The 10,150-nt window shown below is 36.9% G+C and overlaps 1 protein-coding gene across 1 annotated transcript in view; it reads right to left on the reverse strand.

Moving 5' to 3' along the window:
* Trmt10a (tRNA methyltransferase 10A) overlaps positions 1 to 10,150 on the reverse strand; it is a 133,471-nt gene that overhangs the window by 35,397 nt on the left and 87,924 nt on the right. The window lies entirely within an intron of this gene.

Raw genomic sequence — 10,150 nt, forward strand, 5'->3', positions numbered from 1 at the left:
ATGGCAGACTTCTCAGCACAAATTCTCAAGTTAAACCAAGTGTAGAGTGAATTGTTTCACATCCTTAAAGAAGACAACTTTCAACCCAGGTTAATGTACCTGCAAAATTTTCTTTGAAATTTAATGGAGAAATAAGATACTTCCATGACAAAGAACAACTAAGGAAGTTCATGTCCAACAAACCAACCCTAGAAAGAGTACTGAAAGACATACTAGAAAGAGATAAAAATGACTATAATTTCCAGAACAACAACAGAAAGAAACCACCAAACAGAGAAAGCAATTGAACAAGAAGGAAAAACTGGAAACCAACAGCAGGGAAATAACATGACAAAGTTGAGCCAGTACATACCAGTTATATCCATCCATGTAAATGGCCTCAATTACCCTATTAAAAGAAATAGGTTAACAGAATGGATCAAGAAACAGGACCCCACAATATGCTGTATACAAGAAACACATCTGACTCAAAAGGAAACTCATTGACTAAAAGTCAAAGAATAGAAAACAATATTCTATGCAACAGGGACCCAGAAAAAAGCAGGGGTAGCTATTCTGTTTGCAGACAATGTAAACTTCAAATGAAAAATGGTCAAAAGAGATAAAGAGGGTCACTACATACTTGTTAGGGGAATAATTCAAGAGGAAGAGCTAACAATCATTAATATGCATACACCAAGTACAAGAGCATCCAACTACATAAAACCAAATATGCAATAACACCATTATAGTAGGGGACCTTAATACCCCATTGTCACAAAGACAGATAAACTAGACAAAAAGTAAGCAAAGAAATAACAGAACTCAATTGAACTTGTGAACAAAGTTACTTAGTAGAGGTTTACAGAGTGTTCCACCCAACCACATCAGAATACACATTCTTCTCAACTGTGCATGGCACATTCTCTAAAATAGACCACATATTAGCCCATAAAACATTATTAAGTAAATGCAAAGGAACTGAAATTATTCCATGCATATTATCTGACCATAGTGTACTAAAATTGGAAAATTAGTGCTAAAAGAACCCTTAAAATCTACATAAACACATGGAAATTAAACAACAACCTCTTAAACCACCAGTGGGTAACAGGTAAAATTAAAGAAGAAATTAAACAATATCTACAGTTAAATGAAAATGCAGACACCACATATTGAAACCTATGGGACACAATGAAAGTGGTCCTAAGAGGGAAATACAGCAATGAATTGTCATGTCAGGAAAACAGAATGGGCACAAATAAACAACACAGTGTTACACCTCAAACATCTAGAAAAAGAAGAGCAAGTCAAGTCCAAAGCTCATAAAAGAGAGGAAATTACAAATATCAGAGCAGAAATTAATGTAATTGAGACTAAGAAAACAATACAAAAAATTAATGAATCAAGAAACTGGTTCTTTGACAGAATAAATAAAATTGATAACCCTTTAGACAACCTTATCAAGAAAAAATGAAAAACTCAAATTCATGCAATAAAGAATGAAAAGAGAGAAATTACTACGGATTCCATGGGAATTCAGAAGATCATGAATATCTACTTTCATAACCTTTACTCATATAAAGTGGAAAATGCAGAGGAAATGGATAGGTTTCTAGAAACATATGAATTACCAAAGCTGAATCAAGATGATATGACAATTTTTAATAACCCAGTATCAGCTGCTGAAATTGAAAATGTGTTTAAGTTGGAGAAAATGGCGACTAACTAGAGGATCGGGCGGAGAGTCTCTCCGGAGAAATCATATTAAAAGCTAGAATATCACAACATGGAGAGGGCCAGACAAATGGATAACGATTCTTATTAACCAAGACAGTGCAGCTGGAGGATTTAAAGTCGTGCTGAGACTGTGAAGGCTGAAAACGGGAAGATGCAAATCCCGCACCTTTAAATCAACAGTTTAACCAATGGACGCAACAGGAAAAGCTGTGTTGGCTTTTGACTGCCCAGCTACACCAGAGGAGATTGTGAAAGACTCTCGAGCTCCAAAGCCAAACGCTGCTCCGCACTGTGCTGGGAGGGCACGCCGCGCGGGTTTCTGACCCTTCCACACCGTACCGGGAGTGCACGCAGCGCGGATTTCTGACTGCTCGGCGCCGGGCCGCGAGTGCACGCTGCGTAGGTTTCCGACGGTTCCGCACTGAGTTGGGGCTGCACGCAGCGCGGATTTCTGTCCCCTCCACGCCGTACAGGGAGTGCACGCAGCGCGGATTTCTGACTGCTCCGCGCCGGGCCGCGAGTGCGCGCCGCGCAGGTTTCCGACGGTTCCGCACTGAGCCGGGAGTGCACGCAGCGCGGATTCCTGACCGTTCCACCCTGTACCGGGAATGCACGCAGCGCGGATTTCTGACCACTCCACACTGTACCAGGCGCTGCGCGGATTTCTGACCATTCTGTGCTGTACCGGGAGTGCACGCTGCGCGGATCTCTGACCGATCAGTGCTGTGCCGTGAACGTGGGAAAGGTGGGCGGCGTGGACCCTGGTGAGTACTGGAGACCCTGCGACTGCGGGGTTGGCCAGAGAACATCTTGGAACGGGACAGTGCCCGCCACCACGGGGACATCAATAACACAGAGTCTGGTGGCAGCCATTTTACAGTTGGGCAGAACCTACAGCTCAGTGGCGTCACTGAGCCCCCTGTAGGGAGGGCTAGTGGAAGGCATCTTGGAATTGGGCAGAGCCTGAGTACGTGTTGGCTTCAGCCTCATACAGAGAACTGGTGGGAGACATCTTGAGTTTGGGCAGTTCTGCTGTGCGGGTGCTCCTGACACAGAGAGGTCTGGAAGAGAACAGCTGAGATTTGGGCAGGACCCTGTGCCATAGTGACATTAGTCAGCTGCTTCTGGTACAAAGAGAACTGGCAGGAGATACTGGGGCTAACCCAAGCCTCTGCTTGGGGCCCAATGAGCGGATACAAAATAGTCACAACTCAGTGACAACCAGAAAGTACAGCCTAATTTAGGAACTAACTGGCACAGAGGCTAGAGACTAGCCTGTACTGCCCCTGCATCCCAGTCTACCCCAGATAACAGTAAATTGGGGAGGACAGCAAAAACTCAAGCCAGCACGCTTCTGAAAGGCCCTAAGCAATTCGGAGAGGGCCAGAGAACTCCAGGACAGTCTGAAAGAAACCAGAAACATGACAAGAGATAAAAATAAAAAAAAATCTCCAGCTGCCCAACAGGAGAAAATAAGCCCAGGAGAACTAAACACTGAAGAGAACAAGCACAGTAACCATCCACTACTCGACACAGCATCAGCTGAAATTAAAAAGTACCTACATGATCTCATAGAGGAATTTAAAGCTGTACTCCTGATCCAAGTGAGGCAAGATATAAAGAGATTAATTAAAGAAATGACAAGCCCCGCCCAAGAGAACACAGATGGAAGAACTGAGGAAATCAGAAAAGAAAGAGAAGCATCTGAAGAAGAATTTAAGCATAACCTAGAATACATGAAACAGATCCAAAGAGAATATCAGGAAACTAAAAACTCCATTGAACATTGGCAAAATGCCTTGACAGAAAATAAAGACAGCCTTCTGAAACTTGAAGAGAGATTTAGGACATATGAACGTGAAAGAAAAAGCCTCTTAAAAATAACAAGGAACCAGAAAGAAGCAATTCTAAAACTGGAAGATGACAAAAAGATACATAACCTAAGAATAAAGAATGTGAGTGAGGAAGCAGGAACATCCAAAAATGAAATACAAAAAATATTCACAGAGATATTAAAGCAAAATTTCCCATGTATAGCAAAAAGAAATGATATCCAGATAAAAGAAGCATACAGAACACCAGCTACCTACAACCAAAACAGATCTACGCCTAGACATATAATAATCAAGATCCCAGAAATCCACCAAAAAAACAGAATATTAAAAGCAGCCAGAGAAAAGATGCAGGTTACCTATAATGGGAAATCTATCAAAATAACAGCAGACTTATCAACACAAACTCTTAAGTCAAGAAGGGAGTGGGGAGAAATATTCCAAGTCCTGAAAGAAAAAAATATGCAACCAAAGTTCATATATCCATCAAAACTCTCTCTAAAAATTAATGAAGAAATAAGATACTTTCAAGACAAGGAGGAACTGTGGGAGTTCGTGGCCACCAATCCAACCCTACAGAGAGCGCTGAAGGACATTACAGAGAAAGAGAGGAAGAGATACCAGGATTCCAGCAACAGTGGCAGAGAGGCCTCAGTGAACGGGGCAGACAATGGAATGAGGGAATAAGGTGGACAAATTATAGCAGAAAAGTGGAGTAGCAGACATGAGGCAGGGACGGTAAGCTAGTCTTTAGTATAGACAGCTCTGAAACTATATTTAAAAAAAAAAAGCAGAGGTCATTGCTAATGGTGTATAATGATTTAAAAGACACAGTAGCCCTAGTGCCATATTTAGATTGAATTTAATTTGTTCTGGTCTGTCCGCTCATGTCAGATTTGAGGACACAGACATCTTGACCCAAAAATAGCAGGCTATACCATGGTAACTATCCTTACTTTCCTATTAACTTAAACTGAAATCCTATAATACTTACATTGTCTTACTATGACTGATCTTAATTGAATCTGAATCGTAAGACTATGGATTGGCCATGGCTGATTTTATTTGAAATTGGTATGCTTGTCAGTATCAACCCTAAAAGTAGAGGCAACTACTCTGAGGATGACAAGTTGTAAAGAATATCCATACTGGTATTAATTAGTAACAGCTTCCAAACCCTACAATGCTGCCAAAGTTAAGTTTTTATAAAAATAGGTGATACTATATTTAACTATAATAAGCCAGTGTGGTAGTCAAATCTATTGAAAATAACAAGAGGAAACATAGTAACTATGGAAGATCATCTATATTGTGGTCTTAAATGTTTTATCCATTGCATGTTTTTCTAGGAAATTGTTTTGCTGTCTTGCTATGACTTGGTAGTCCCTATAACACAGAGAGGATAGATATATATGTAGAAATTCACACATGGGTTCTTTTTTTCTTTTTAATTATTTATGGGAACAGATTATATAACGTAAGATGTAACGAACAGATACTCTGAGGAAGAGACACTAAGAAACTCGAGGCTAATTTAGTAGCATTATGATAGAAATTCTAGCAATACTAATGTTTGCTGATTAGAATGACATTGGACTGGTTTCTTGAGTTCAATTTCAGCATATGTAGAGATGGGGACAGCTATCACAAAGAGAAGGAGAGATGAGTTGGTAGTTACTATTGTCTTCCCTAATTTGGTACTTGAGGACCTAAAAAGTCTTCAATGATTTGATTAGTTCTATAATATACACTAAGTATATAAGGTGGATGAAGAAGGGGACAACTATTTGTAAAAAACTAGAGACAGTTAGATAGACAATCAAGATCTCCAGTGGGCTTCCTATGAAATCTGTATTTCTTTAAATTGTTTTTTTAACTGCTATGTTCTGTTTAATCTTACCCTCTTTGAGAAGTAAAACAAATGTGTAGGACTGATAACCATGTTACTGAGCTCTTGTTCGATCATAGAGCAGAAGGGTTTGTAGTGTCACTTTATGAATGTCATTCTAAATGCTTTAATTCCATAACATGAACAGCTACTTCTAAGATGACAATGTGTAACTTATCAACCAGCAATTTCTTACCGTTTGTTTTTCTGTAAGTTTGTATCATTTCTACCCTTTTTTAAAATCTCCATGTATTCTTTTGTTTCCTTTTCTTTAAATAAAAAATTAAAAAAAAAAAAAAGAAAAAATGTGTTTAAAAACTCACCAACAAAGAAAAGCCCAGGTCCTGATGGGTTTAAGGCTGAATTCTATAAGAAATTTAGAGACAAGTTGATGCCAATATTCCCCAAACTTTTCAATGAAATTGAGAGGGAAGCAATTCTTTTTTTTTTTTTTTTTAATCGGTACCGGGGATCGAACTCACAACTGCCTGCTTGCAAGGCAGGTGCTTATGCCGCTGAGCTAAATCCCCAGCCCCAAGAAGCAATTCTTGCTAACTCATTCCTGGAGACAAGTATTACTCTGATACCAAAACCAGAGAAAGACTCAACAAAAAGGAGAACTATAGGCCAATTTCCCTAATGAACACTGATGCAAAACTTCTCAATAAAATACTGTCAAATAGACAGTAATCAAATCATCAAAAAATTATAGATCATGATCAAGTGGGATTTATCCCAGGAATGCAGTAATGGCTTAACATATGCAAATCAATAAATGTAATACATCACAACAACAGAGCAAAAGACAAAAATCACATGATCATCTCAATAGGGGCAGAAAAAGCTTTTGATAAAGTTCAACATTTGTTCATGATAAAAACCCTACAGAAACTTGGAATAGATGGTACCTATCTCAATCTGATAAAAAGCCACTAATGACAAACCATCAGCTAACATTACACTAAACAGGCAAACACTGAAACCTTTCACTCTAAAATCAGGAATAAGTCAAGGAAGTCGACTATCACCATTTTTATTCAATACAGTTCTGGAAACATTAGCAAGAACAATTAGACAAAAGAGAGAAGAGCAATAAATATAGGAAAGGAAGAAGTTAAATTATCACTATTTGCAGATGACATGATACTCTACATAGAAGTCCCAAAAACTCTATCAAAAGACTACTAGAGTTAATCAGCAAATTCAGCAGTGTACCTGGATACAAAGTCAATACTCAAAAATCAATAGCATTCCTGTATACAAACAACAAACTCACTGAGAGAGAAATTATGGAAAGGACACTTTTCACAATAGCATCCAAATCAATGAAATACTTATTAGAATCAAACTAACAAAGGATGCAAAAGACCTATATATTGAAAACTCTAGTACTCTAAAAAAGGAAATTGAAAAGGATCTCAGAAAATGGAAAGATATCCCTTGCTCTTGGTTAGGAAGAACCAATATTGTGAAAATGGCCATACTTCCAAAACTACTGTACAGATTTAATGCAATCCCAATCAAAATACCATTAACATAACTTGTGGATCTAGAGAAAACGTTCCTAAAATCAGATCATTTGGAAACAGTAGAAACTTAAGAGTAGCAAAGGCAGTTCTGGGCAACAAAACAAGACAGGAGGCATCTCAATTTCTGACTTGAAATTATACTACAAAGCTATCGTAATAAAATCAGCATAGTATTGGCAAAGAAATAGACCTGAAGATCAACAGAACAGATTAGAAGATGCAGACACAATTACAAAGACCTATACATCAGCCACCTTATCTTTCAGAAAGATTCTAAACAGGTTCACTGGAAGAAAGATAGCCTCCTTAATAAATGGTGGTGGAAAAATTGGCTTTCCACATGCTGAAGACTGAACTAGACCCATGTCTATCACCATGCACTAAACTAAAATCAAAATAGTTTAAAAATCTAACTATTACAACAGAAACACTAAATCTTCTGAAAGACAAGGTAGGTAGAAATCTTGAAGACATACAGGCAGGCAAAGAGTTCATGAACAAAATGTAAACAGCACAGGAAGCACTTCAGAGAAACAACAGCTGGGATCTCATCTTATTAAAAAGTCTTTGCACTTAAAAACAAATCACCAACAAGTGAAAAGAAAACTCATAAAATAGGAAATAATTTTGGCCAACAGTCCCTCAGATGAAAGACTTATATCTAGAACATACAAAGAATCAAAAAACATTAAGCCTCCAAATTCAAAAACCTACTCCAAAAATAGGCATCTGACATGAATATGCATTTCTCAGGTAAAGATATACAAATGGCAAATAAATACATGAAGAAATGTTCACCATCACTGGTCATTCAAGAAATTCAAATTACAACAACATTAAGAGTCCATCTCACTCCAGAAAGAATGACTGCCATCAAGAAATCAACCAATAACAAATGTTGACAGGGCTTTGGGGAAAAAAGGAACACTTCTCCACTGCTGATGGGAGTATACACTGGTGCAGTTACTGTGGAAATCAGTATAGAGACTCCTCAAAAAACTAAGATTGGAAGTCCCATTCAATCCAATTATTCCTCTCTGAATATTTTCCCAGAAAAAATAAAAATGTCATGTCACAGCAATATATGTGCACCACGTTTATAGAAGCACAATTTGTAATAGCTAAATCTTAGAAACAACCAAAATGTCTATCAACTGCAGAATAGATGAAAAAGATGAGCCAGAGATTTGCAGCCTCCAGTGTAGACTAGTTCTAAGTAGTAGGTCCAAAAGCCTCTTTTTTTCCCTGCCTCTGTTCTCCTATGTTTCTCCACTTGGAGATGGAAACGTGATCAGAGGACATGCTTGGCAAGGGTACAGGATATACAGAAGAATTTGTGATTTTCTACTGTTGGATTTTAGAGATAAGCTTGTTACAGAATATTTTTCAAATTAAAGATAGTACTAATCTCTCTTAGTTCATCAAAAAGAACAGTTTGTGCTGTCATTGATTGGTCACTTTTGTATTTAAATTTTGTAACCTGAACAACTAGTTCTGAGATAACAATGTGCAATATATTAACTCCTGTTAATTCCCCACTTTTTTTAGATTCTGTATCATTTCTGTCCTTTTTTCTGTTTTGATTTTTAAAAGATAAATAAATAAATGAAATTTATGTTTCAGCAAACTCACTATTGGTATTTAGAAACACTACTAATTATTGTATATTGATTTTGTATCTTGCAACTTTACTACATTTTTTTCATTAGTTCTAACAGCTCTTTCATGAAGTTATAGCATTGTTTTTCATGGTTATCTGCTAATAAGGATAATTTACTTACTTCTTTCTAATTTTGATGCTTTTTATTTCTATTGCCTAATTTTTCTAGTAAGACTTTCAGTACCATGGTGACTATGAAAGTATACATTTTTGTCTTGTTTCAAATCTTGGAGGAAACATTTTCAGCTTTTCTCACATTTCATATGATGTGAGTTTGTCATTTGTAGCTTTTATTAGGTTAAGGTACACCTCTTTTTACAAAATTTGTTGAGAGTTATTCTTATTACCAAGTTGAATTTTGTCTACTGATCACATATTTTTTGTCCTTCACTCTGTTAATATAATGCATTAAATTTATTTGTTTGTACATGTTGAACTTTTTTTTTTGCCAGTCTAGGACACAGCTTGCTTACTATTTTCATCCTTTTGAGTTCCATTTGCTAGTATTTTGTTGAGAAGTTGATTTTCATTTTTTGTATATTTTTGAGACAGGGTCTTGATATGCAATTGCAGTTCAGGCTGGCCTTGTAGTCACTTTGTAGCCCAGGCTGGTCTCAAACTCATAATGATCCTCCTGTCTCAGCCTCCCAAATGTTGGAACTATAGGCATGTACCACCATACCTGGCCTGTTGAGAAGTTTTGCATCTGTGTTTATGAGGAATATTGTTCTGTACTTTTAATTTAGTGCTTTTGTATGATTTTAGTAACAGGGCAAAGCTGGCCTCACAGAATGATTTTGGAATAACTCCCTCTGAGAAAAGAAAATCTTTACCCCTTAGGTTCAAACCACTTTTCTTTGGGAAATATTCATCATGTAAAAGTGGCACATAGTCACCTGGGTGTTCTGCAATGTATCAAGGCAGGATGATCTAACCTACATGATGTCCTTCCACCAAAACTCCAGTTTCTGCTATGCCCACTCACCTTATTTTTCTTATAAATTTTCTTATGTTTTTCAGATGCTTCAACTTTATCTACAGCAGGTAAAATCTCAATAACAAAATAAGAGTACATCTTTCATCAAACTATGTCACCACAAATCATGTTGTAAAACTTTTAATTTTACTAAGAATTTTAACACATTTTCTATATGTGCCTACATATAGATAGGTAAATAAATGGCAGATAGATATGCCAAAGCAGTTATACCAAATTTAAAACTGTTTTGTTAAATGAGTCATTATTAAGTAAATTAGAAACTTAAAGATTTTTTAATTCTGCTTTATACCTTAAGATGAATATTATGATAAATATAATAACATGATCCCAGCTAAGCTTTTGCATTTAAGTAGTATTATAAAATGTTATATTTTTATAAAATATTAATATATACTGGAAAATAGTCTCAGGTATCCTTATAGTATATTTAGTTTCACCAAGTCTTGTAATGATAAAGTTAAACATTGAAAGATGTCCTCTTTCCTTAAATTTCCCAATCTCTTTCTTAATCTAATCAAACAG

Source organism: Cavia porcellus, unplaced genomic scaffold, assembly GCF_034190915.1.
Source record: "Cavia porcellus strain 051 isolate PalLab524CR breed Dunkin Hartley unplaced genomic scaffold, mCavPor4.1 scaffold_14, whole genome shotgun sequence".
Classification (NCBI taxonomy): domain Eukaryota; kingdom Metazoa; phylum Chordata; class Mammalia; order Rodentia; family Caviidae; genus Cavia; species Cavia porcellus.